The sequence below is a fragment of the Gorilla gorilla genome, chromosome 1 (genome assembly GCF_029281585.2).
Source record: "Gorilla gorilla gorilla isolate KB3781 chromosome 1, NHGRI_mGorGor1-v2.1_pri, whole genome shotgun sequence".
Lineage (NCBI taxonomy): Eukaryota > Metazoa > Chordata > Mammalia > Primates > Hominidae > Gorilla > Gorilla gorilla.
In genome coordinates this window covers 184,006,483-184,033,902 of record NC_073224.2, presented here as the reverse complement: position 1 = coordinate 184,033,902, position 27,420 = coordinate 184,006,483, and the positions used below count along the sequence as shown (strand labels likewise).

Here is a 27,420-nt window from a genome sequence, read left to right as displayed (position 1 = left end):
TCTAACAGTGACATGAAACTGCCAAGGCCCTGTCCCATCTCCTTTCACCCTGCTTACTATGGCTGGGGTCAAGCAGCATCATTTCCTCTTTGAAGGCACTGAGACATCCCCAACAGGATTTCTGACTCAGTGGCAAAGGCCCCATTTGGATATTGGACCCCAATCTGAATTGTACAGCTTCATTTCCTAGAGAAGCCAGATTATTAATTTCATGATATAGGTAATGATATAGAGGCTTTGTTTTCTTAAAAATTCTTATTCTTTAACATCTGGGAGGCTTTACATTCACAGCAAAAATTAAAAGGTGGATTCATGATCCATTCCTGCAGGATGTTGGGCTAGTGGGGACTCTCCTAGGCCCCATCAGTGTCTGCTCTCCCAACTGGGTGCAAAGGGTCCTTGTGGCCTGTAGCAAAGTTGCTGGTGGGCAGGAGTAGACAGCGCAAGTGCCCCTGAGAGATGGACAGGGAGCACAGCCTCCTTCTGTCTCCAGCACATCTCAAAGATGTCCAACTCAAAAATGGACAAACTGCATGGGGCATCTTCAGGCTTCCCTACTCCTGGGGATCATGGTGTTCACACAGGCACATCCCACACTCACTTCCACTCACACCCACACCCAGATTCTACTGACTCTGGCAAACAGATGCAGGCTAAATGCTAGGACCACCTCTCCACAGTGCTCACACCTTCCCAGGAGGGCTTGTCTCTTGCACCTGGGAAGTGGCCTATTTCCTCTAGAGCTAACCAGGGCAGATGGACAACTTGGCCAAGGGCCCTGTTCCCACAAGGACAGAGGGTGGGCAGGCACTTGGCTGCTAACAGAGCAGCGCTGGTTGCCCCATATGGGCTGACTTCAAGCAAAGGACACCCCATGACCTGTCAGCAGCTTCTTCTGCAATCATCTCTCCAGGGTCCATCAAGGAGTAAACTCAGTGCAATGCAGGGCATGAGGGTCACTAGTGCTGGCCTCCTGGAGGGCTCTGGCTCGCTGGGCCAGATGGTTTGGTCTTGGCTTGGGGTCAGTGGCTGCTTCTTTCCCCAAGATCCACTGGCAATTGCTCTGTTGAGACAGCTGGAAGGCATCGGGGACCCAGGAGTGTATCCTGCAGAAAAACTCCCAAAGAAGAGGATACTTGGGGTCAGAGTCTCAAGGAATGCAGAGTGCATCCTGGGTAGAACCTCCACTGAAGCCTGACAGGGTCAGGTGCTGGGAAGCAGCCAAGGAGGCCTGGAAGCATGCCCCCACTGGAAATGGGTATTGTGGGCAGAGGCCAAGGCTCTGCAAACCTCTCTCTCCCAGAATCTGGAAGAGACGATCCCAGCTCTGCTGGGAGGGAGGATGGATGAGGCTCTTGGTCAGGCCTAGTGGTTTAGGGATAGCAGCTTAACAGTGTGGTGATCACAACTTCAGGAGGCAGGTCCCAAGGCAACCAGTGCTAGTGACAGAGAGCAGGCCTGCTGACCTGGCTGGCAGCTCGTGCCTCCTGCTCACTCTCCCCGCAACCTGGGAACCAGAAGGAAGAGTGTGACAGGCAGGGCTCAGGCAGCACCTGCGAAATCCCTGGAGAACTGGGGACAGAGAAGACAAAGAGCAGGGCCTGCTCACACATATAAAGGAACACACACTGCAGTGCCCAGCCTGCCACTGTAGCAGCCGTGTGCTGCCCCAGCAGTTAATGCCACCCTGGAAGAGTGGAGAGCTGACCAGGACCTTGGCCTTCTTTGACTCCAGGGGTATATCAGCTCCAAGAAGAGGAGCTGGCCACACAGGGAGCCCCGGGAGTGCTTGGGGTGGCAGCACAGCTGGGGGTGGTAGGTGTGCGCCATTGGCTATAGGCCCTAGGGCTGTCAGGCCACAGGATGCTCTGGATAAAGGAGGGTATGGGGTGGATGTAGCTGATCCACAGGTGGATGTGGTGAAGGAAGATGGCTCGCAGCACCTGTTTCAGTGCTGCGTTCCACCTGAGTCCGGCAGGGGTGCCCGTCATCCACTGCAGCAGATTTGGAAGTTACCCCGCCACAAGGTAATAAGCTTGTCTCTTATATTCCTTCTTGTAACTATTATTTTTTTCTCTTTTGTAATTGCCTCAGCTTGAGTAATAAATATGGGCTCTAAAAGTGTAAACATACAAACAACAGGTGGAGTATCTGAGAAATCCAGTTAATTCTTTCCTGAGGATTGGGACAGAGTTTTAGTGTAGGCAGCTCCTGCTTTTATCCCTTCTTGGTGCCTTGGCCTCAGTCACGTTGCCTTCCTCCACAGGCTTCTGCTAATTGACACTACTGTCTATAATTCTGCCATGGGTACCTTAACTGAGAGTGCCTTTTGATTCTTCTGGGGAAATTCATCTACACCATTTCCTTAGACTTCTCAATCATTTCCTCATACTATAAGTAACACCATTTTAGAAAAGGAAAACAGTTTTCCCATTCTTCATCATGACAGCCATTATTGGCACCTGTTATGTTTTATCATAGCTCTGAAATTCCTAAACTTCCTCAAGTTCATGGTACTTAGTGTCTCAGTAATTCCTTCATGGCATGCCTAGGCTTAAAGAAATACCTAATAATTCTGTTTATTAAGTAGTTAGTACAAAACAACTTGTTATAATAAGCATTATATTATATTATATATATTATATATGAAAAAATATATTCTGAAATAACCACACTAACTGTATTTGTTTGCTATGGCTTTGTATTAGTCAGGGTTCTCCAAGGAGACTATGTATATAAAATAAGAATTGGCTTGCACATTTTGGAGGCTGACAAGACTTAAGATCTGCAATCAGCAAGCTGCAGACCCGGGAGAGAGGATAGTATCATTCCTGTCCAAGTCCATGAACTAGGAGAGCCAGTGATGTAAGTTCTAATCCAAGTCTTGAGTCCAAAGGCAGGAGAAGATCAAGGTGCCAGCTCAAACAGTTAGGGAACAGTTAGGGAGAGAGAATAAATTCTTTTTACCCATCATTTTATTCTCTTCAGGCTTTCAACAGATTGGACAAGGCCCACCCACATTAAGAAGGGCAATCTGCTTTCCTCAGTCTGCCAATTCAAATGTCAGTCTCACTCAGAAACGCCCTCACAGGCAAACTCAGACAATATTTAGTCAAATATCTGTGCACTCGATGGCCCAGTCAAGTTGACTCATAAAATTAGCCATCACTCGTTTTGATGTTAATAAAATATCCCAGACTGGGTGGCTTAAACAGCAAAAAAATTGTTTTCTCACAGTTATGGTGGCTAGAAGTAAAAGATGAAGGTGTTGACAGCTTTGATTTCTTCTGAGGCCTCTTTCCTTGGCTTGCAGATGGCCGCCTTCTCACTGTGTTTCCACATGGTCTTTCCTCTGTGTGTGAGCATCCCTGGGGTCTCTCTGTGTGTTCAAATTTTCTCTTCTTATAAGGACACCAGTCAGATTAGATTAGGGCCCACCTAATGGCCTCATTTTAATTTAACCACCTCCTTAATGGCCTTATCTTCAAATATAGTCACATTTTGAGGTACTAGGGTTACGATCTCAACATATGACTTTGAAGGTGGGGAGACCCAAGTCAACCAATAACACTTACTAACGGGGTTTGTGGGCCCATTTGCCGTTGTACATTTTCTCATACCTTGGAATCACATTCATCACTGCCACCCTCACATTGAATATTATACAATACAAGCTTGGCATCACAGTAGCTGCCAAAAACCCATTTTCACAAAGATGTAACATCATCAAATGGAGTGAAGCGTTATCTAATACTGAGACTCACCTAATGGAAACGATCACAAGCTAATACTTTGCAAATGTCAATCATCACTGTGTTTTCCTTTAAAATGTGGGATATCTTGAGGTGTCCCTATCACTTGTGGTGCCCAGAACACCTTACCACACAGTTTGAGAACCATAACGATAGGTGATTTACATATTTATCACATTGGTCTTCCCACTAACTTCCAGTTTAGTATTGTCCATTTAACTATTTATAAGAGGAGAAAACTGAGGCTAAGGCTGGCTATGTAATTTTACCAAGGTAACACAGTTAATAAATACTAGAATCAGGTCTACTACTCAGTTTTCCAGCACTGCTACTGGGGTAGAGATAAATACTTATATTTACATTGAAAAAATATATACTTAAATAATCACACTTACTGTATTTGTTTGCTTTGGTTATGTATTATCCAGGTTCTTCAAACAGACCACACAAAACTGGGAGTTATTGGGAAGAACAAACGTGATAAATATGAAAAACTGGGGTGCATAGTGTTGCTTAGTATTCTACATTCAGTCCCACCTCCTTTTAGTGTATCAGTCCTTCCTGCATGTCAGAAAGCTATAAAGTTAAAAGACATTTTTTTCCAGGCTTTTTTGCAGCTGGGGCTCAGGAGGCCAATTAGTATTTTTCTTTTTTTTTAAATTTTATTATTATTATACCTTAAGTTTTAGGGTACATGTGCACAATGTGCAGGTTAGTTACATATGTATACATGTGCCATGCTGGTGTGCTGCACCCATTAGCTTGTCATTTAGCATTAGGTATATCTCCTAATGCTATCCCTCCCCCCTCCCCCCACCCCACAACAGTCCCCAGAGTGTGATGTTCCCCTTCCTGTGTGCATGTGTTCTCATTGTTCAATTCCCACCTATGAGTGAGAATATGTGGTGTTTGGTTTTTTGTTCTTGCGATAGTTTACTGAGAATGATGATTTCCAATTTCATCCATGTCCCTACAAAGGACACGAACTCATCATTTTTTATGGCTGCATAGTATTCCATGGTGTATATGTGCCACATTTTCTTAATCCAGTCTATCGTTGTTGGACATTTGGGTTGGTTCCAAGTCTTTGCTATTGTGAATAGTGCCGCAATAAACATACGTGTGCATGTGTCTTTATAGCAGCATGATTTATAGTCCTTTGGGTATATACCCAGTAATGGGATGGCTGGGTCAAATGGTATTTCTAGTTCTAGATCCCTGAGGAATCGCCACACTGACTTCCACAATGGTTGAACTAGTTTACAGTCCCACCAACAGTGTAAAAGTGTTCCTATTTCTCCACATCCTCTCCAGCACTTGTTGTTTCCTGACTTTTTAATGATTGCCATTCTAACTGGTGTGAGATGGTATCTCATTGTGGTTTTGATTTGCATTTCTCTGATGGCCAGTGATGATGAGCATTTTTTCATGTGTTTTTTGGTTGCATGAATATCTTCTTTTGAGAAGTGTCTGTTCATGTCCTTTGCCCACTTTTTGATGGAGTTGTTTGTTTTTTTCTTGTAAATTTGTTTGAGTTCATTGTAGATTCTGGATATTAGCCCTTTGTCAGATGAATAGGTTGCACTCACATTGAGATTTTTAAGATGGGAATAAGGTGGAGGTTATTGTCCTGTTTGAGACTTGGACAATTTTTCTGCAGTGGCATCCCAGCAACTGGACTGCAGGCTTACATGTCAAAAGTCACAGCACTGAGTAGGTTCAGTGTTCACTGCCCAGTTACCAAATCTGTGAAGGTTGAGAGCATTTGTGACGACAGCAGCAGATGCCTCCTAATCTGGCTTATTGATCCTTGGCTGTAGCCACTGCGGGATGTTCTTAAACTCAAGAGTTCCAGTGGCTGTCTCCTAATTTCCCACATTTTGGACTGCGGCAGAAACAGAAGCTGTCCAGTGTGTGCGTGCGTGCGTGTGTGTGTGTGTGTGTGTGTGTGTGTGTGTGTGGAGGAGGGTGGTGGCTGGAATCATTCTTGTGATATTCTGGGACATTTTTTGAAGACTCAGCTATTTTCCACATTTTAAGCCCTTAGAACACTTTAGAAAGCCTGAATTCCCTGTTAAAAGATCCTTAAGATACCTTGAGTGATACATGTTTTCTATATGTAAGTTTGGATGATACACTGTAATATGTTAATAACTTAAGAGAGAAAAGCCACTACTTTTGTATTAGAGAAATAGGAAATATAATAGTACATTTCAGCCATCATGACCTGTATGTTTAGAAGGCTCAGGAATTAATGGGCTACTTTCCATTTCTGCTATTAGGATTCATTAAACAGTTAAATGGTTTAGGTGGATTTCAAAATGGTTTAGGTAGTATTTCAAAAATAGACTTTTCTGTATTCTCTCCATTAGCTTTATTTTTGAAGATATAGTCCCACATATATTTCTTGGGAAATACACACACACACACACACACACACACAACCCTTTAGATGACAGACAATATAACTGAAACTTTTATTTTACCAAGAACATGAGGAAAGAAAGACATGCTATTTTAACACAAATATAAATAGATTCAATAAATCAAACTTGGCAGAGTATCAAAAGAGAAAATCAATTCTGATAATCCTAACTGTAGAGAATTCCCTAGAACTTCAATATGGTCCTGAATTTGGGAAAGTATTTCTCCTAAAGGACTAGTCCCAGCTAAAAGAATTGAGTTGTGCCTTGGTAACTGTTCCCATCAAAGCATGAGGCAGCCTCTGTTTAATATCCAGTCTGAATGTCACTGAGGCCCAAGCTTGCCTTGTAAACCAGAGAAAGGAAGCAGAGATGTTGTCTGCTCTGAGGTCGGTGGTATCAGTAAGCACCCTGGCAGGCACACGCAAAGGGATAATTGAAAAGGGTTTGATCAAAGGCCCATTTACAGTTAAGGTCAGGGATAGGGGAACCAACATGGGATGGAGAAAGACTAAGGGGCTAGCAATGGGGGGAAGTCATTACTGCCTCTAGTACCAAATGGGCAATACCTGGAACAGCGTGAGCAGTGTAGCCATGGAAAAGGGTGCACCTGGCAGGAGCTGTAGCCATAGATGGAGAAAGGCAGCTACTGCTAAACCAGCAGGGCAGCCTAGCTGGCAAAGATAAGAACAAACGTTTCCAAAGCCCATCCTGCCTGGGAAATGTTTCTGATTTCGTAGTAAAACAAAAAACCCTGGACTCCGTGTGACATACTCATTAGGTGTTCTTGGAAATGTTATTTAAATGTTCTGAGGTAGGCTTCTTAGCTTAAAATGGGAATAATAATGTCAAGGATGTCATCAGGGTCAAAGAAAATAGTATATCTGAGAGTTATTCAAAAACTACAAGACAGTGAAATTCCACTCATTTTATCATCATTATTATTATAATCATTGTTAGTGTTATAACCTTCAGAGACGCCCATTGATTTTAAAACACTATTTCAACAAGCCATCTTATGACAAATATATGATTTTTCTATATGCCAGAATATTTCAAAGCTTCACCACTGCTGTCTACCAATATATAAATAGCAGGGCTACAGAGAACTATTAGTACAGTGAAGTTTTCAGAGAGTAAATAGGATACTGTAAGCTTAAAGGAAATGGAGAAAACACAAGTGGCAAGCCTTCTTAGATTTGGTATTCAGGAAAATCTGAAATTTGGAATGTGAGAGGTTGGAGACATGGTCATTCAGACAGTCATTAAACCTAAGGTATCAATATGGCAAACCTATTTCCACCTCATGAGCCTACCTCATGTGCCCATGGCACGCTGCAGAGCGCAGAGATAATATCAGAACCCAGATCACATTGGAGCTGAGAGAAAACATTAGAATCTTCCTTAATATAGCATTCCAGGCAGATACTGGTAATTAACTGGAGGCAGGAGAGGCGGCACATGAGATGAATCATATTGATTATAACTGGACGCTCAACAGATAGGCAGTATATTGAAATTGACTGAACACTTGGATATTTGTTTGAGCCTCACAATTTTTAAAGGATTCTGATAAAACAGAAAGTCCAGAAAAGAGCAATCAGTATAGTTGAAAGACCTGGTTATGTTTTCCAGAAAAATGAGAAGACTTGGGTAAGGATAAGAGTAAACTCTTCCAAGTATCTGCAGGGCTATATGCTAAAGAGGGGTAGATAAGTCCATTGTGATCTCAGGTGAAGTAACTAGAGTTTATGGGTAGAAGTGTCTGAGAGACCTTTATCAGATGTTTAGCATTTGGAGCTAACCAATAATAAAAATGTAGCCTTCCAAAATACTAAGTTCAGTTGAATCTGGGTGAACCTCTATCAGGGGTGTTTTCAAATAAAATAATTACTGATTTAGGAGAGTGGGTAAGCTAGATGACTATTAATATCCATTCCAGGTGTATATTTCCACAGCCCTAGGTCTTTTTGAGTGCTCAGAGGTGCTTACCAGTTCTCAGAGGGCAGCTGTAAAGGAAAGCTGTATTGGTTCACTTGGGAATCTTCAGATGGGTATAGAATTGGCAAAGTCCCACATAATCCATTTGCCAGCTTTATTTTACAATGTGTTAGCCAGACCTCCCCTAGCCAATATTTTTTGCCCCAGAAAGGAAAGCCCACAATACAGTAAATTACTGATGATGCTGCCAAAAAGGAATTTCACTCTCAGATCAAATTTGGATTAAATGTAGTAAATCCAAGGCATTAGGTTTTAATAATCAAAAAGTTCTGTCAATATGCTTTAAAAGAATAAAATTCCTTCTTTTAAAGGTCCGTTTGATGTAACACTTGAAAGCTGAGATGCAATCAATCATTAACAATGTTTAATATTCTCTACCTTCTAGAAATACAATACAGTCAAGGTGTTGAGGTGTAAAAACTGGCCAAAGCTCAATGCTCATATAAGATGAAACCACTTTTGAAGTATCATTTTCTTACCCACATTCAATTTAGTCATTTCTTCAGTATATCACCTTTATCCATCACTACTTATTTGAACTTAAAGACTTTACCTGATACTTGGGTCTCTAGGTACATGTAGGGGAAAGGAAACATGGTGTAATATCCACAAGAAAAGCAAAGATTAGATTTCTCAATTTAACCTGGCAGCAAAATAGGACTTAGACATCTCGGAATGGAATAGCTAGACATTTATTTAAATTCAAGTAAACAAATCTCAGCAATGCTGCCACTTTTGGGTGGCCAACCTGAAGACAGGAATTCTGTCTTATTTTTCTCTATTTCCTTAACTCTCAGCCCAGTGCTCAAAACATAATGGCAGTCAATATGTATATAGTGAATTGAATAAAATGCAAATTACGAAGTCCTTCCTTCTCAGAGTATTCAATATATGGAATTATCCTTATTTTGTTGTGGTTGTTTTCTAATATGTCTGTCTCCCACACTAGCCTGTGAGCATTGATAGCCCCAAAGAATGATCACTTATGTCACTGTTCCCAGTGTCTAAGTCAGAGCATGGTGGGCATTCATATGTTGGTTGTATAAATGTTTTCCTCAATGAGATTATACTCACACACTCCAACAGGCTTTACAGATGAACAGCACTGGTTAGTAGGAAAAACAATGGCTTTCAGAGTGGCTGGAGCCAGCCTAAAGAGTCTTAAATCAACTATTTACTAACCATTTACCTTACAGAAAGATACTTATCCTTTCTGATCTTCAACATCTTCCTCTGTAAAATAGGGAGAATAGCGGTTTAAATATGTGATGTTTATTATTTATAAAACACTTTCATGCATATATTAATTATCGTTACTGTTCATTTTCCTAGTTATATACAGGTGTACCATAGGGAAAACAATCATATGACAATTAAGATAAGAGGCTTTGGAGTCAGGTTTCCTGGTTTGAAACCCAGACTCAAATTTACTAGATGTATCACTTTAGGAAACTTTATCACCACCTCTGTGCCTCAAGTTTCTCTCCTATAAAATAGAGATACCAATAATACCCACTTCACAGATTGTTCTGGGAGTAAAATTTTGCTTTGCATGTGAAGTGCAAAGAACAATATCTGTGTACACAGTACACAGAAAATGCAGTGATTTTTTTTGCATCTCTCTCTTCCTTTATATTGCACATAGAAGTCCTCGAGTATTATCTAGCCCAACATGTAGCAGTTCAAAGCAGAAATCTCCTTCTTATTCTATTCTGACTACATTTTAAAATTATATGATATTGATTCATCTCATCTTCTTTATTAACTTGCTGAGGTCCACAACTAAATTTCCAATTCCTCTTTTACTACAACACTTTTCAGAATCCCAATCCCTCAGTCTCAATGCTGGCCCTGAAACCTAACCCCACTATGGTGAGTTCTATCTCAGTTCAGGTTTCCTCCACTTTTCCAGTCACTGATTAAATATTTCAAAATCATTTCCACCTCTTTTTTTTCCTCCCTAACCAATTTCTATCTCAGAATCTTAGTCTTTCTCCATTGTGTTTTCCAAATTCCTTCTTTCTGCTCTATTCTGCTAGTGGCACCCCAGCTCAGATTCATATCATAAACCTAGGCTATTGCATCAGCTTCCTAACTGATCTTTCCACTTGTAATCCCTCCATCTCATCTTTCACACCATGGCAAAGCCAATCTTTCCAAAGCACCACTCAGATGTTATGGCTCCCTCCTCAATACAGTAGTGCTCCAGGTTGTTGCCAATGTAAGGGTAAAACTCTTCCTGTTGACATCCATAGCTCCCTTCATCTGTACCCCTTTATCTCTCTAGGACTAAACTTCCAACAAAGGGTGTGGGAAAAGTACTAATATTTATTTTATAGACTATTTAAGTGAGGAACTATGCTACACAATTTTGCATTTAAAATGTCATCTCATGCTTCCCACTCCATACTGATTCTCATATATTCATTTGCCCAGCACATGGCTTCCTATAAATGTGAGAACTGCTGCAAGCCACTTTACTTTCAGCAAACTCTACCAGACTTCACTCCTCATTACCCTTTGCGTATCTCCTCTCTACTGGCTGTCACTTTTATCTGTCATATCACCTTCGGATCCTGCCTCCATTTCCTTACTGCGACCCATTGGATCGGCAACAGAGTTTCATATTACTCAAAGGGGCTATGATCTGACATTCCCTTAAGGTAGTCCTTTCATGAACTGTTTCTGGACTCCAAACATAAAAATTACTGGCAACAGGTGCCTCTTTGAATCTTCTGGAACATTGCTAAAGCCAGATGCACATTCAGATTTCTACAAAAGCAATATGAAGTGGGCATTATTACCCCATTTCTCCCAATAAGAAAACCAAGCCTTAAGACAATTAAGTAGCTTGTTCAAGGACACACAGCTAGTGAGTGTCAGATCTAGAACTGGAACCCAGGTGCCTCGAGATAAAATCCTGTGTTATTTTCTAAGTACATGTTTCTTGCGCATATAATAAAATAGGTTACTTTCTTCTATGCACTTGCATACTTCAGTACTAACAAACAAACAAAATATCTATTAGGTATGGTGGTAGAAATTATTTTCTGTACCACTGTCCATTCCTAAGTCTTTTGGAATGATACAAACTCTCTGACATCTCAGAATACAGCAGAAATTGCCTTCCTGCACTTTGAAGGCAGCAGGACATAGAGAAAGTGAAAAGACTTATGAACCAGACTAGACAAATCACAATGGACTGACTTGATGGCCTTGAGCAAGTTATTAACTCCCTGGAGGCATTTTCTTATGTAGAAAATGAGAATAATATGTCTTATTTCACTGAGTGGTAAGGAATGAAAACCATATTTTAAACACCTGGGCAAATTGACAAATGTTAACTCACCATCTCTTCCATTCCGTAAATGACTATCTCCTTTTGCTGCCAATAATGAATATATTTTTAAGAAGGAACTTACTCTACCCATATAATTCTAAATCTTCCAATTATAGTCTTCCAAAGAAGACTGAATTCTTCTTTGTTTGTGGGTTAATGTCTTTATATAAAATGACATCTATTGGGAAGAAATGTGATCAAATCAAAGACCAATCTAATTCCTTTTTGTAGATTCATTAAATTATTTAGAGAAGGGAAGAACCCACTAGCTGCCAAAACCTTGAGTGGAAGCATAATTTCAAACACTAAACTGTCTTACCACATAAAGAGCAATACAATTCTAACCTCAGAGTTATTCAACCTCAGATGGAGAGAAATTAAACAGAAACGAGTTACATAAGTGAGGAGCCCCATACCAGTTTACAATATTTTCCAGGAATTTATTTACAGCAGTCATGGAAAAAATATTGAGCTTCTATTTTGACCTTAATAGTGTATGTGGCAGAGCACCTTACAAAGTTTTCTGATTGGCTTTTACTGTTATTTTATTGTAAAATCTGTGTTTTATCAAATTTTCATGATGAACAAGATTCAGAAGGGCCCTTAGTCATAATCTCAGGCAATATTCCACTCATGTAGGCATCTCATCCTCAGAATCCAAGGGCTGAATAACTACCTCCTACTGGAGAGAAGAGAAAGAGAGGGAAGAGAGAATAAAAAATGACAATAAGTGCTTAGGAAACAGCCTACCACACAGGGTTATTAATAATAGTAAATGAGGTTACAGTACTCTTTATTCATCTAGATGTTAATTTCTTTGGGAAAGCCAACATTGAATTTAGTTCTAACAACGCTTTTCTAGATTATACTCCTTTGTAAGTTCTTTCTTTCTCTGCCTTTCTGCTAGGATTCCAGTTCTGCACCTGCCTCTCCTCTGATTCTTCTTCACCAGCTATCCATATTTACTCCATCCTGATGAGCTTCAGCTACCACTCTCGAAGTGTGATTCTTAAATCTCTATCTGCAGCTCATAACTCTTCTGAATGCCAGAAACCATAGGTCCAACTGATTGTTGACCATTGCCATCTGGCATTAAACAGGACTTCAAGCATAAATCCAAAACCGAACTCATCAGATTTATCCCATAGCTCTTTTTCCCCTTGACAATTAGTCAAATAAAAATATAAACCACAAGTGTCTACTTATAGTTTTTATTTTAACATACCCAAGTTCTGGAGTGAAACTGAAAAATTCAATGCATCATTAAAGGAAATAAGAATTCTCAAAAAGCATCTGTCACTACCAAACACCTAGAGTCTGATTAATTTACAACAATCATTTTCCTTTTTAAAAAAAAAAGTTTTCTGAAGTATAATTTATGTGTAAATGACTTTCTTTTCCAAGACATAAGGGAAGAACAGGGAACATATTTACTATCCTCTATTAAAAAATTTTAATTCCAGAAAAATATATTAAAAAGTGAGTTTTAGACATTGAACAACAAACAGCAAAAGACTAAGAGAAGGAAATCAAACAAGGTGGGTTCTATGATTGCCCAACTTACAGCCTAGAGTTGCAAAGAATGTAGGGAAAACTCAAGTAAATCATGTCTACTTGATCAAGTAGATCATATCTGGGGACGTAAAAGGTGACTAAATCTTCATAGATACAGTACCAGAGCGGAGGGAGATACACACACACACACACACACACACACACACACACACACACACAGGTAGAGAGAGTGACCATGAGCATGCTTCAGAGATCTCCAGAGAGGTCCTCCAGATGTTTGACTAAGTACTAATTTATGCATACATGAAAGGAAACAACCCAAATCCAGAAAGAACCATTGGAAATTAGTAAACCAAAAAATTTCCAGAGCTTTCAGAGGGCTGAAGTGGTTTGTGTGACAACCAACCCAAGTGGAAAGACATTGTAATAGAGCATCAGGTCAAATTACCAGAAGACAATCACCATGGTAGTGGGGTTAAACTAGTTCTAGACTTACAGCTACTCTTGACATGCCTTAGCAAAGCTTAGAAGCAAACATCAAAATGATTCAATTGATTCCAAATTACTGCATGCCAGAACAATATCCAATACTATGTAAAGGAATACTACAAAACTCAGCACCCAACAATGTAAAAATCACAATGTCTGGCTATGATGGTTAATATTAAGTGTCAATTTGATTGCATTGAAGGATGCAAATTATTGTCCTTGGTTGGGTCTGTGAGGGTGTTGCTACAGGAGATTAACATTTGAGTCAGTGGACTAAGACAGACAGACCTACCCTTGTTTTTGGTGGGCAACATCTAATCAGCTGCCAGCACAGCTGGAATAAAACAGGCAGAAGAAAGTGGAATAAACAGACTTGCTAAGTCTTCCAGCCTTCATCTTTCTGCTGTGCTGCCCTTGAACGTCAGACTCCAAGTACTTCAGCTTTTGGACTCTTGGAGTTACACAAGTGGTTTGCCAGGGCTCTTGGGCCTTTGGCCACAGAGTAAAGGCTGCACTGTCGGCTTCCCTAATTTTGAGGTTTTGGGACTTGGACTGGCTTCTCTGCTCCTCGGCTTGCAGATGGCCTATTGTGGGACTTCATCATGTGATTGTGTGAGTCAATTCTCCACAATAAACTCCCCTTTATATATACCTCTATCCTATTACTTCTGTCCCTCTAGAGAATGCTGACTAATACACTGACATTCAATACAAAATTAACAGGATATTATAGACCATAATCTGGAAAAAAATTAATAGAAACAGACCTTAAATGACAGAAATAATAAAACTATCAGACCAAAAATATGTTGAAATGTTTCATCTTTTCAAGAAGAAAGTGGAAACATAAACAGAATAAGAAGAAAAAATGCAAGATATAAAAATAAGATGCAAGTGGAATTTCTAGAAAAAAAATACAATGAAACTAAAATAGAAAATAAACAGATTGACTCCTGAAAAAGAAAAATTAACTTGAAGGTATAACGGTAGAAATTGCCCAAAATGAAATACATAAAAGCAAAAGAAACATAAACAGAGCATTAGGACAGAACAAAGAAAATAGTATTCAAAAAAAAGTTATTGCTTTAAAAATTTATACCAACAAAGCAGTGTAAAATTTATATGTAGAATATCTGCACTATAAGTTAAAGAAAATTCTTTTGGAAAAAGAAAAATGTGTCCAGGTAGATATTCAGATCTACAAAAGGAATGACCCTTAGAAATCTTAAATGTAGACTTTTTCTCCTTAAATCAATTTGTAAAACAAAAATAATATTAAGTTGTAAAATTTAGAATATAGGTAGAAGTAAAATGCATGACAATACCAGAATGAAGTATAAGAAGGGGAAATTGAAGTATACTATTGTAAGATTCTTGTACAGTACACTAAGTCACATAATATAATTTGAAGGCGGTTGTAGGTTAAAATAGACAATCGTAAATCCTAAAGCAACCACTAAACAATGTACAGCAAAAAAAAAATACAACTATTGAGCCAATAGTGGTGAATAGTAAAATACTAAAAAATAATCCAAGAGGAGGCAGCAAAGAAGATAAAAGGAAATAAGAAATAGAAACAAATAGAAAATAAATAGCAAAATGACCATTTATGCCCACTGTATCAATAATTACATTAAATTTAAATGGCCTAAATACTATAATTAAAAGGGGGATCATTTTCAAACTAGATTCAAAAAGCAAGACCTGACTCTATGCTTGCCTATAAGAAAGGCACTTTCAGTATAAATACATGTATGGTACACATATAAAATAACATCAGAATGAGTGAGAGTGTTTCTGCAGGCACTGCAAAAGGGAAGTCAGAGACTCTACTGGGCAGAAAGTGAGAGATCATCAGTGTAGCTTTAACAACAGTGTGATGGTTAATACTGACTGTCAACTTGTTTGGATTGAGGGATACAAAGTATTAATCCTGGGTTTGTCTGTGTGGGTGTTGCCAAAAGAGATTAACATTTGAATCAGTGGGCTGGGGAAGGTAGATCCACCCTTAATCTGGTGGGCACAATCTAATCAGCTTCCAGAGAATGTAAAGCAGGCAGAAAAAAGTGAAAAAGAGAGACAGGCCTAGCCTCCCAGCTTACATCTCTGTCCCGTGCTAGATGCTTCCTGCCCTCGAACATCAGACTCCAAGTTCTTCTGTTTTGGGACTCGGACTGGCTCTCCTTGCTCCTCAGCTTGCAGACAGACTATTGTGGAACCTTGTGATGGTGTAAGTTAATACTTAATATTAACTCCCCTTTACACATATATATAGCCTATTAGTTCTGTCCCTCTAACAGAATCCTGACTAATACAAACAGGGACTGGACCTTGTTTCATTACCCCTCTTATAAAACCTTGCATGGATTTTGGCTGGCTACCTTTTTGAATGTGACTCTATAAAAGATTGGGTTTGTATCTCCCTTCTCTCAGAGATGAAGTAAGGGCATCATTTTTGCCTCCATATTGCACTATAGCAGCTGGATATCATGGAAGGCATTAGAGGATCTTGTGTACAAGGGGTGGACTGTATCAGCCATCTCTTATACACCACTTCACATCCCCTGTGCTTCATCTCTCTCTTATTCCAGTAAGCACAGTTCTATGTACTCTCAGACTGACTTATTGCTGATCCAGTCCAACACAGCCTCACCTCAGACCTGCACCATGTGCCTCTCCTTCCCTGGAGCCTCTCGCTTAATTCTGAGGCATGGAAAGTGCTGGGACTGCACTCAGTGCCCACGCATGCAAACCCAGAAGTGAGGCAAAGTGAACACTTCATGGGATGAAACTTTGACAAATGGTAGATGCAAGAAAATGGAGAAATTCGTCTCCTTTGCTCTCCCAATCACAGGTAATCCAGGGATGTATTACATTTGCTTCTCAGTCAGTCCTGTGGGAATAAGACAAGTGGTCACCTCTAGCTGTGACCCCCCTCGGCAACATATCTTTTGATTGTCTTTCTCTGCGTTGCCCCCCAGTGTGCAAAAGCTATTAAATGGGATTGTAGTCCCTACTCAATTACTGGTATATAAACCACTACCTCAATTTCTGAATTCTGAGGAAACCAGGCTAATCAAAGGGGTGACAAAATTACTGTTATTTTGAGCTGATGAGTGTCTATCTGGAAAACCAAATAGTCACAACAGCAACAACAGGAACAACAACAATGATGAAGACAACAACAACAAAGATCTAATAATAAGACTCAGTACATTGGCTTATGATAAAAATTAATACATACAAATGAATAGCTGTTCTATATTCCAGTAATAATTTACTTTAAAAATTAATAGGAAATGTACTAAATCTAAGGATGACAGAATGACTATACTCTGGGCCATAAAATAGATGAATTACTGGGAGGAAATACCATGTTCCAAGATGGAAAGACTTAGTATTGTAGGTATGTGAATTCTCCACAAATTAATCTGTAAATTTAATGAAATCCCAATTAAAATTCTAATTCTTTAACCCAACAACTTAATTCCAAAAGATATCTGAGAGAATAAACTCATGAAAATAGCCAGGGACATTTTGAAAAAGTGTAATAAGAGATGACTAACTCTAATAGATAGGCAACTTTGCTATACAGCTATAATTTTAAAATTGTGCTTTGCAGATATAGACAGTCAAGGAAACTGAGCTGAGTAGAGACAGATGAGATATATGCTAGAAGTGGCATAACAGATCAGTGGGGAATTGATGGAGAGTTTTTTATAATAATAGCACAACTGGCAAGTCACTTGGGGAGAAAATATATTCCCCCTCATACTTCACAAAATAATAAGTTCCAGGTGGAATAACAGCATCTTAGTTTGGTGTGTGTTCTTCCATAACTGTATTTTGGCACTTACTTTTTTTTTTTTACATTATAGATTTCTTGCATATAATGTATTCTTCAACTTACTTTCTTCACTTACTGTTAGTTACCTTTGGGATGTGGGGAACAGACTGAATTTGAGAGTGATAAGAAAAGGGGAGATCATCATAAATTAATTAGTTAATTCAATTAAACAATGATTGAGTGCCTACAAAGTGCCAGGCCATATTCTTGTTGCTGGGGATACAGCAGTGAATAACAACAAGAATTCTGCCCTCATGGATCATACATTCTCGTGGGGAGGACATAAACCATCAATAAAATATTTAAGTAAAATGTACCCTATATTAAATGGTGACAAACGCTTCAGAGGAAAATAAAGCGCATGCATGCGTGCACACACACGTACAAGACAAGGAGAGCAGGCCTCACTAAGATGACATTTGTGTGAAGATGTAGAAGAGGTGAGGGAGAGCCATCCCATCTGGTTATGGGAGCATTTTCTCTGACGGAAGAAACAGTGAGTGCAAGAGAGAGTGAGCCTGGCATAAAAGATAAGACACAGTTCGCAGAGCCTTATAGGCCACTTGAGAACTTCAGTGATTCCACCGAGTGAGTGAGTAAGCTGGTGGAATATTCAAGCCACAGAGAGACGTGATCCGACTTAGTTATTTTTGTTTTAAACAGGATCGCTGTGGTTACTATGTAGAGAATCACACAAAGACAAGTCAGATAAGAGTGTGCCATAATACTGGAGAGAGAGATGGCAGTGGGTGAGATCAGGTTGGTGACAGTGCAGCTAGTTTCTGGATATATTTTGACAGTATTGCTGAGAGGACTTGTTGATTGGTTAGGAGAAGCATGTTAGAGAAAGAGAGGCAGAAGGACTCTGAGGCTGTTATTATGAGCAATAAGAAGGTAGATTTGGTAATCACTGACATGGAAGGATCACTGGGAGGAGGAGGTTTTAAAAGGGGTATCAGGGATTAGTTGTGGATCCGTTAAATTTGAAATGCTTATTATTAATTGATATCCAAGAAGAGATATTGAATAGTGGATGGATATGTAACTCTGGAATTCACAGGACAGGTCAGAAATAGATGTATAAATTTGGGCATCATCAGATCACATTCTATGCCATGAGACTAAATGAGATAATCAAGGAAACAAGGGCATGTTTCAGTAATTCTTATCATAAACATTTAAATTTTACAATAAAATTATATTTGTGTTTTATATACATAATTAAAAATACTTGTAAAGCACTGGAAGAAAATATAAGCAAAAATTTATATAATCATCTATAGAGGAAATTTATGTAATCATTCTAGGCTTGACACCAAAAATGCAATCATAAAAGAAATCACTAATCCTTATGACTACAAAATATTTTTTAACATTCTATGTGTCACATATGGTATGTATAAAAACAAGAAGTCAATACATTACAGGAAAAAAATAGTGCCAATGTTCAGACATACAAATTACTGAACTTAATATGTAAAGATTTCTTGCAAATCAGTAAGAATAAGATCAGTACCCAAAAGGAAAAAAAAAAGTACAAATTTGAACACAAAGTTTATATCAGAAGAAATAGAAACCATCCCCAAGTATATAGGAATGTACAAACTAAAATAATAACATTTTCACCTAAATTGGCAAAAATATATTTATGCTGCACCACCTAGTTTGGGCAGGGGTACTAAGAAATGAGTGTTATTTATATTTTTACTGTAAATTGATATTAAGTTTTCAAAGATTAACATGACAAAGTAGCAGAGCATTAAACTCCCTATATTTTTTAACAAGAAATTCTTTTATAACTCATTTGAAAGAAATATGTTTGTTTCTGGATGATTAATTTAAAGGAAATGAACTACAATATTTTAAATTAGTAGTTATTAGCCAGGTGCGGTGGCTCATGCCTGTAATCCCAGCACCTTGGGAGGCTGAGGTGGATGGATCACCTGTGCTCAGGAATTCGAGACCAGCCTGGGCAACGTGGCAAAACCCCATCTCTACTGAAAATATAAAAATCAGCAGAATGTGGTCGCACATGCCTGTAGTCCCAGCTACTAGGGAGGCTGAGGCAGGAGAATCTTTTGAACCCGTGAGATGGAGGTTGCAGTGAGTTGAGATTGCGCCACTGCACTCCAGCCTGGGAGACCGAGTGAGACCCTGTCTCAAAATAAAATAAAATAAAAATATAAATAAGTAAATAAAAATAGTAGTTATTAACTTAAAGGGGAGAAGACTAAATAATGTTAGAGAATTGACAAAGGACATTTTGCTGCATTCCTAGGATATTCTATCATAGGCATGAAAATCATGTTGTAGAATGATATTTACTGATACAAATATTTGTGTGAGTACATGTTTTACTTGCTGAGTTAACTAAGTTGATAATGAAGCAAAGGGTAGAGTAGCCTTTCACTTGAAAATTTATATACTTATAATCTGCACAGAAAAATGCAAAAAATATTTGACAATATTAACAGTTTTTATTTTAGGGTAGTGGGATCACAAGTATTTATTTTTCTCTTTTCTGCTTAACTGTATTTTCTTAGACTTTTACAAAAAAGTTTTTTTTTAAGTTTGTATGGTTGAGAAATGAAACCAATATATCAAGAAATACAAGAAGAAGGTCCAACAGTCCTGGTTTCCATCCAACATTATATAATCCTGGGGTGTTTCAAAACCACCCAGTTATGTGCTGACAGATTGTCCAGATGTCTGGGATGAGAATTACAGAACATCTTTGTCCCAGCAAATTAGGTGGCTGGGCACACAAACAACCTGCCCTTTATTTTATTTATCTGCCCTTTGACAAGACGATTTTCCCTGTCATCATCATTTTGCTTTTCTGTTATGAATTCAAGGCACTTTACTAGGTACTTTTTTTTTTACATTCTTTATTGCATCCATGTAAATAACCTCCAACTGGGGTATTAATATTTAATTTTACATAGGAGGAAACTGAGGCCCAGAGACTTTGAATAACTTGCCCAGTGTAATTAGCAAGTAAGGAGTGGAGCTGAATTTTATATCCTGGTTTCTCTAGCTTCCAAACTTTGGTTTTTCCACTATAATTTTTCTTCTAAAGAATGAGTGGAATAAAAGTTGACTTAAATGGTTGAGGGACATCAATTAAATGACAAAAAATCTCATCATGTAACATTTTGTTCCTTTTCAATTATATTTCAAACCTCGTTACATCAAGGAAAAATCCTCAATTTCATAAGAGCATATCTATAAAACCTATTTAATATTTGCTAATCCTCCTTTTTCAATAGTAAGCAAGCAAATCTAATACCAAGTCTACTTAGGATGTAATAATGTTGCTTTGCCTTATTGCACTTAGCTTTACCTTCTCTTTAGTGCAAGAGATAGTGATTTTTTCCATTTACAGTTGTCATGCAGATTTAAATTTAAATTTTCATACGTAGATTTTTAAAAATATTCAATCAACAACAGTACAAGTAGCACACCAATATTGCAAAACATTGCACAGGTTGATTGCAAATACCAAGAGCTTGGGAAATAACTGAACTACTTCGTGCTGCCTATTCCCATCATTTTAGGAGTTTGAAAAAGGAGAGAGAGAGGGACACTCTTAACTTTCGTTAAACCTTTATTGTGTCTTGGTAATTTCCCTGTGCAGTCTCCCTGAATTCTCACAGTTGTTCTGTGAGCATTCATACACCCAGTTTACAAATTTGGTAATTGAGGTACTGCATAATGATGTAGCCTAAGGGCACCCAACTAGTAAATGGTGAACTTGGGATTTGAACTCAAAGTCCTGCATCTCCAAGGACTCAGCTAGTTTTAGACCATGCCATCCGAAAGGAGATAGCTAATTGGTTTGCTTTTTTGCAATTCTATACAAGTGTTAAGTTACTAGCATGCAGTAAAACCAAGAGAAGTTCAATGAAGGGGAAATTCCTGTGGGCCAGAGTCGAAAAGCATATGTGGCTGATACGGGCTTTGCAGAACATGTTAGGCCCTGGAAGCAGGTGCAAGTGCATTTCAGATGGAGCAGTTGGGATGGTCTTCATACCACTAAGGCCAGTTTCTGAAACCCAGCACCTCATAGCCCCACTGCTTTATCTCTGACTCCTCCTTTTTTTTCTGTAAATACCCAGGAAGGAGCAACATTTTAAGCTTCTATCAACAATTCACACCTTACTATGAATTAATTTTTAACACTTTGCTGAAAGCAAGTTGGAATAATGGAAAGCATTCCAAGATCCAAGAGGTTACCAAAGCACAAACATCACCAAATAGACAGTGTGGATGCAACAAAGTTGATTCTCAAATTTATCCCCATTTTTATAATTGCCAACTCTATTCCTTCATAGCTATGTAAAGGGCTTTTCACCATAGTAGCCCAAATATCAATGGTAATCTCCAAAGAAGATTGAGGTGGTTGTCTGACTCATATCTCCCCTACTGCATTTCTCCCTGAGATAATATTAGAAAAGAGTCTAGAGACGTATTAGGACCTTATGAAACACATGGCTAAGACTTCTGACCACGTTTTCCAGCTTGCGTGCATATAAAATTCTGGTCAGGGAAACAACTACCATCATGGGCCTCCTCTGGCCACAGCTTCATGTTTATTATTAGGAGATTGCTTACAGCCCCTAGGGAGGTCACAGTGTTGACATGCTTCCCATCCTTTCTCCTCTTTAGCTGGTCAGATAAGGCATTTAAACCTGACACCTCAGATCCTTTCAACGCCAAAACCAGATGTGCTCAGCTGGAAAGAGGAAAGGGTTCCTCTGTGTTCAACAAAATCCAAGCTCTCTGCAGTGAAGAGGGCCAAACTGACAAGCAGGCCAAGGGTTAGTCTTTTCTGTCCCCTCCCTGGTCTCTGCTTCCTTACTCTTCTCATATTGGCCACAGCCTTCCACCTAGAAGGAGGACCATGTTCTACCACATCTGCAAGATTCAGTTGTGCATAACACCAATGTAATATTTTATATTAGAGGTATTTATTCAATATGCTTCCTCCTCTATGCCACTGTGGCCTCTGACTGCATCCAAACTCTCATCACCACTGCCTTAGATTATGAAATAATTTCCTAACTGATCTCTCCACCTCAAAAATAATGCTCTGCATTCTAAAATGATTATCAAAATAATGGCTGTCATGAAGATAGTGCCCAGCACCGCTTGAAGGCTGCTGCCAATGTGCTTCCTGTGAGCTCTTCCCATGCATAGTTTCTGCAGCCTTCTCCATCCCCACTTCCACAACATGCCCTTCACTGTAGCTGCCATGAGCTGCTTCCAGTTCCCCCAGATGCCTTACACAGTCTACCTCTGTGAGCTCCAGCAGGTCACTGTCTCCACTGGTTGTAAAATGAGGAGACTCTATAACATCTGATGTTTATCAGTCCTGTGGGTTTAAGATTGCTGAAAGCGTTCCTTCCTTCTCTTCCTCTGAGAGCTCTGTGTTTCCGTAGATGACAAGGGGGAAACTGAGTCAGATATTTTTCCTGTCAACTACTTTAGCCAGCTCCTGGCACAACATTTCTCTAATATGACTTGGATTCTTACCATTCGCTGTGATGTCTCCAGCCCCGGACACACTTAGTTTAAAATGTATGAAGCACCACTGGGGTCCACATGGTTTTATATTTGTTCCAGTGGCCTCATGCAGCTGAGTTCTTCATCCTTTGTGTTCTTCAAGGGGAATGGAATGCTTTATGCTCTTTTCATATCTACTCACAGCATCTACCACAGAGGTAGGGAGAGGCAGGAGGGAAGTAACATTTATAACAACACCATTAGGAGAATGGACTCTGTAGCTTGAGAACGTCAGTTCTAATCCTAGCCCTGCCATTTACTAGCTATGTGACCTTGGAAAAGTTAAGCTCTCGGGCTTCAATTTTCTTATCTGTATAATAGGAAAAAATGAGCTCTTCCTTAGGTTACTAGGAAGATTATATTAGTTAATACAAGTAAAGTACTTAAAACAGTGCCCAAAACATAGTTAAGTGTTATAGACATGTTTGCTGTTACTACTTATTAAGAACTTATTCCATTCCAGGAATTATGCTAGAAACATTAGATAAAAATACAAATAATAATAGATACTAGTTATTAAGCACTTGTTAAATACTTTCATTCTTTATTGATGATTCTCAATTCCTGACAGCAGTGTGTCTCGTTTTATAGAAGACAAAACTGAGGCTGTGAGTGTTTTGGTACCTTGTTCAAATATGAGAATTAACACATTTTTAAGGGCAAAAATGAGACCCAGGTCCCTCTGAGTCAAAAGCTCATATTGTTTCTATCACACCATGACTAGCCCTCGTCCGTTTGTTTTCAGGCTTTGTTTTTTCTGCTGAGACAGGCATAGAGGCTGGAGCTCACAGTCTGACATTCTCCCCGTGCTGTGGAGCCAAGCAGATAATATCATGTGTGGGTTATGCCAGTTTCCCATCCTCCCACCTCATATTCTGGAGAAGTAATGACATCTCTTTTCCTCCTGCTCAAGAAGGCATTCTGTAGGGTAAGTGAGAGAGGTATTTGTATAGGGATAACCATGACACATTTTATTTAATGAAAGCCTCCCACCTGTCTCCCTGTTCGAGGATCACCTTCTTCAGAAAACCTTAAAAACAGTGATTTGCCTCAGGTGCACTCCACAGTTTGCTGCTCAGAGGTGTCCCTCACTGCTCCCCACCACTGCCAGCCACTGCTCCTGTGGAAGTTGGTTCCCCCGAAACTCCTGGTCTATACTCCCCCTTGACAGGGTGCTGTTCCATCTTTCTAGGTAGCAGTGGCTGCGGGTGGACAAGACACTCTTTTTTGTGTAGCCTATTACTTCTCTTCTCCACCATACCATCCCAAAAGGCCTTACTGGAGGTTGAATATAACCAAATTAATTATGATTTTAAAAAATGCTTTATATAATGGTCCATTATAATCCAAGACAAGATTACAATTAAACCCTTTCACAGGAGCGTCTCTATCAGACACACCCAATTTCTTGCTTAATCCTGCCATCCGCAAGTCTCCACTCCTTCCCCTGATGACCCCCCTTTTATAGATTGTCCTACAATGTGAATCCTTATTCTTCACGGAAACATTGTGGCCTCAAACATTAATCAGTGTTGACATCTGTTTCCACAGGTTATCTCTGGACACAGTAATCCTTCAGCAATACAATTACCAAGTTATTCAACATGGAAGGCTTTGCCAAGACAGTGGAGGCTGGGATTTGACCCTCTAAGTGTGAGGTTAGTATTGATCTCCAAGCTCCATCTCCACACATATCTCACCAACCATTCCCCAATACAAGTGAAAATCCTGAGTAAAATACAAACACTTACACCTTCAAATGAATGCATTGATGCTCAGAAACACAACAGCCAAAATCTGTATTAAAGAAGAGAAATACTTTCCTAGTTGCAACAAAATCTACACTGCTATCCTCTACAATAAAGGGTAGCACTGAACCTTGCTAAGCAGAGTAGTGTTGGTTCTTCTATATTTACTCAGTGCTGCTATCAGTTAGGGTAATTTGGTCCAGGTAATTAAAAAAAACCTAAATCCAGTAATCTTAAACAATGAAGTCAGTTTTTATAACCCAAACCTCAAAAAGTACAAGGGACTTCACCAGAGTTTGATATAGTGCTTCAACAATACCACCAAACAACCAGTAAGCCTGTCTCTATCCATCTTTCTCTTCTGCTGTATTAATTTCCCGTCACTGCTATAACAAATGACCATAAACTTAGTGGCTTAAAACAACAGAAATGTGTTATCTTACAGTTCTAGAAATCAAAATCCCAAAGTCAATGTCTGGGCAGAGCTGTGCTCCTTCTGGAGCTCTAGAGAGGACACTGCTTCCTGCCTTTTCTAGGTTTTAGAGGCTGCCATCTTCAAAGTGAGCAGCACAGCACCTTCCAATTTCTCTTTCTCTCTGCTGCCTTTGCCACTTCCCCTTTTCTCTCCTTGATATTCTTTCCTCTCTTTTTTATAAAAACTCTTGAAATTACACTGAGCTTATTCCAATAAACCAAGATAATCTATCCATCTCAAGATCCTTGACTTAATCATATCTTCACCGTCCCTTTTGCCATATAAGGTAACATTCACAAGGATTAGGACTTTGGCATCTCTTTGTGTGTGTGGTTGGGGTAGGCATTGTTCTTTCTACGTCTGCTTTCCACTGTGTTAATGTCATCTGGAAACAGTAGTACTTGTATTCATAAAAAGACTGTCAGCAGCTCAAGGGGCTATGTGCTTCTCAGTCCCTTTGGCGTGAAGAACAGAGACTCTTATGGTCTCTCACAGGACACCAAGGAAGCTTCTTGCCCAGGATCATCCTCATTTCTATCATTTTCATGGTCAGAATTTAGTCTCACACCCTTCCCTGTATCAATTATCATGGCCTCAGGGTTAGACTTTGCAGATCAGTGTAAGCCAGGAGATGAAGCTTAGGGTGGGCTCAGCTCCCTTGGATGGAAATGTGGGAGGGGTGGTTCTCTAAAGGAAACTCGGAGTCCTGTGCCATGAAGCAGGAGAGGATAGACACCGGTTGCCAACAGCAGCAACAAAACCCACAGCGTGCCAACACTACTATCAGAATATGCTCAGTAGGTCCATTAGAAATGGGATATTGCCACAGTTGCCTATCCTTTAATGACCCCTTCTTACTCTTACAAACATCTGGCAGAAGCTTTACTTTTGGGGTCCACTCTGAGTCTTGGACGGCACTGGAAGGCAAGTTCGATGAGGATCTAAATTCCTAATACTTAACTAACACACTAAGGTGGAAGATTAGTGATTTCTTTTCTAGTAACATTACTTTAAAAAATATGCACACTCATTTGTATTTAAACATCAGTAACAAATCCCTGTGGCACACCTCTGAAGGGACTGAGTCATACCAGTGCACGGCAACATAGGGGCTGAGATCTGATTTCCCAGACATGAGGTAGGGATCTATGCATTGCTTTGTTCTTCAGCTCTTGCTTTCTTTTCTGTGTTTGCATGGCCTTCTGGAAAGCTGAAATTATTTTCTCTTTTTCTTTGTCTTTCTTACTTAAGTTTTATTCTAGTGCACTTTTGGAAAACTGGCTTTTGTGTGCACGTGTGCTTTTATATATCCTCCATGGAAACAATTATATGAGTAGGATGGAACTATGCTTGAACAAGTTTCCCTAGCCGTAGGCCTCCTAATCTGAGTTAGAGACCTTTTACTCCTTATCTTTGTAAGCAAAAAATATGGTTATCTTCATGCTTTTACCTTAGAGATAATGCTTTGAAGACCTGCTAACTGAAAACAATGTCACAGATTTATCTTGGAAAATGTTAAAACAGAATTTTCCCCTCACTGTCATCCTATATAGCAAACCTCAGGTAGGTGTGTATGAAACTTTTCCCTTTTGAGTTACATGTCCAAACTCGTGAGTGTTTTTCTTCTTATTTTTCCTTTCTAGAATTAGAGAACGCCTGAGTTTGCAAGAGGCATAAGAGCTATCTAGTCAAGTCTTTGTCAAATGCACAAGCAACATCCTCTAGTGTTAGAGAACTTACCACTCCACAGTCAGTATATTCTATTTTTGGACTGTACGTAACACTTTAATAGTTCTTCATTTGTAGTGATAAGACTACTTTCTTAGAACTTCTATTCCTTAATCTTATTTCTCACCTTGAAACCACATCATAGAGATCTACTTAATCGAACCATAATCATTTATTTCCAGAGGTATGAGACACTGTTTCTACTTGACTCATTAGAATAACTTACATCTAGACAGTGACTTCTAGGTATCTAGAGCCATCATGTGCATTCACTCAGCTAATTCTCAAAGTCTTGTGGGGTAAGTATGGTTGTTTCCATCATACAGATGAGAGAACGAGTTCAGATGAGTTCCTGATTCCATTTACATGTGTTTAATGTTAATGCATTGTGTGTGATCTTTGACCTGCATGAAGATTACAATTTAGTCAAAATTTAAAGAAATATATGTCTATATTCTCAGGGAAGTGATAGGTTTAAAAAAAAGAGTAATGTTCTTTAAGATAATTTCTATGGCTACAGACTGATTTAAATTTAAA

At 39.3% G+C, this 27,420-nt stretch overlaps 2 long non-coding RNA genes across 2 annotated transcripts in view; one reads left to right on the top strand and one right to left on the bottom strand.

Annotated features, from left to right (window-relative positions):
• LOC115931837 (uncharacterized) overlaps nucleotides 1–7,566 on the bottom strand; it is a 28,881-nt gene extending 21,315 nt beyond the window's left edge. Inside the window, exon 1 of the long non-coding RNA XR_008670756.2 lies at nucleotides 7,492–7,566. This is a non-coding gene — a long non-coding RNA (uncharacterized lncRNA). The remainder of the gene's footprint in view (nucleotides 1–7,491) is intronic.
• Nucleotides 7,567–7,662: 96 nt separating this feature from the next.
• LOC115933954 (uncharacterized) lies at nucleotides 7,663–12,710 on the top strand. The gene is made up of 2 exons (XR_004069782.3): nucleotides 7,663–7,828; nucleotides 12,424–12,710. It is a non-coding gene; the product is annotated as an uncharacterized lncRNA (long non-coding RNA).
• Nucleotides 12,711–27,420: the final 14,710 nt, after the last annotated feature.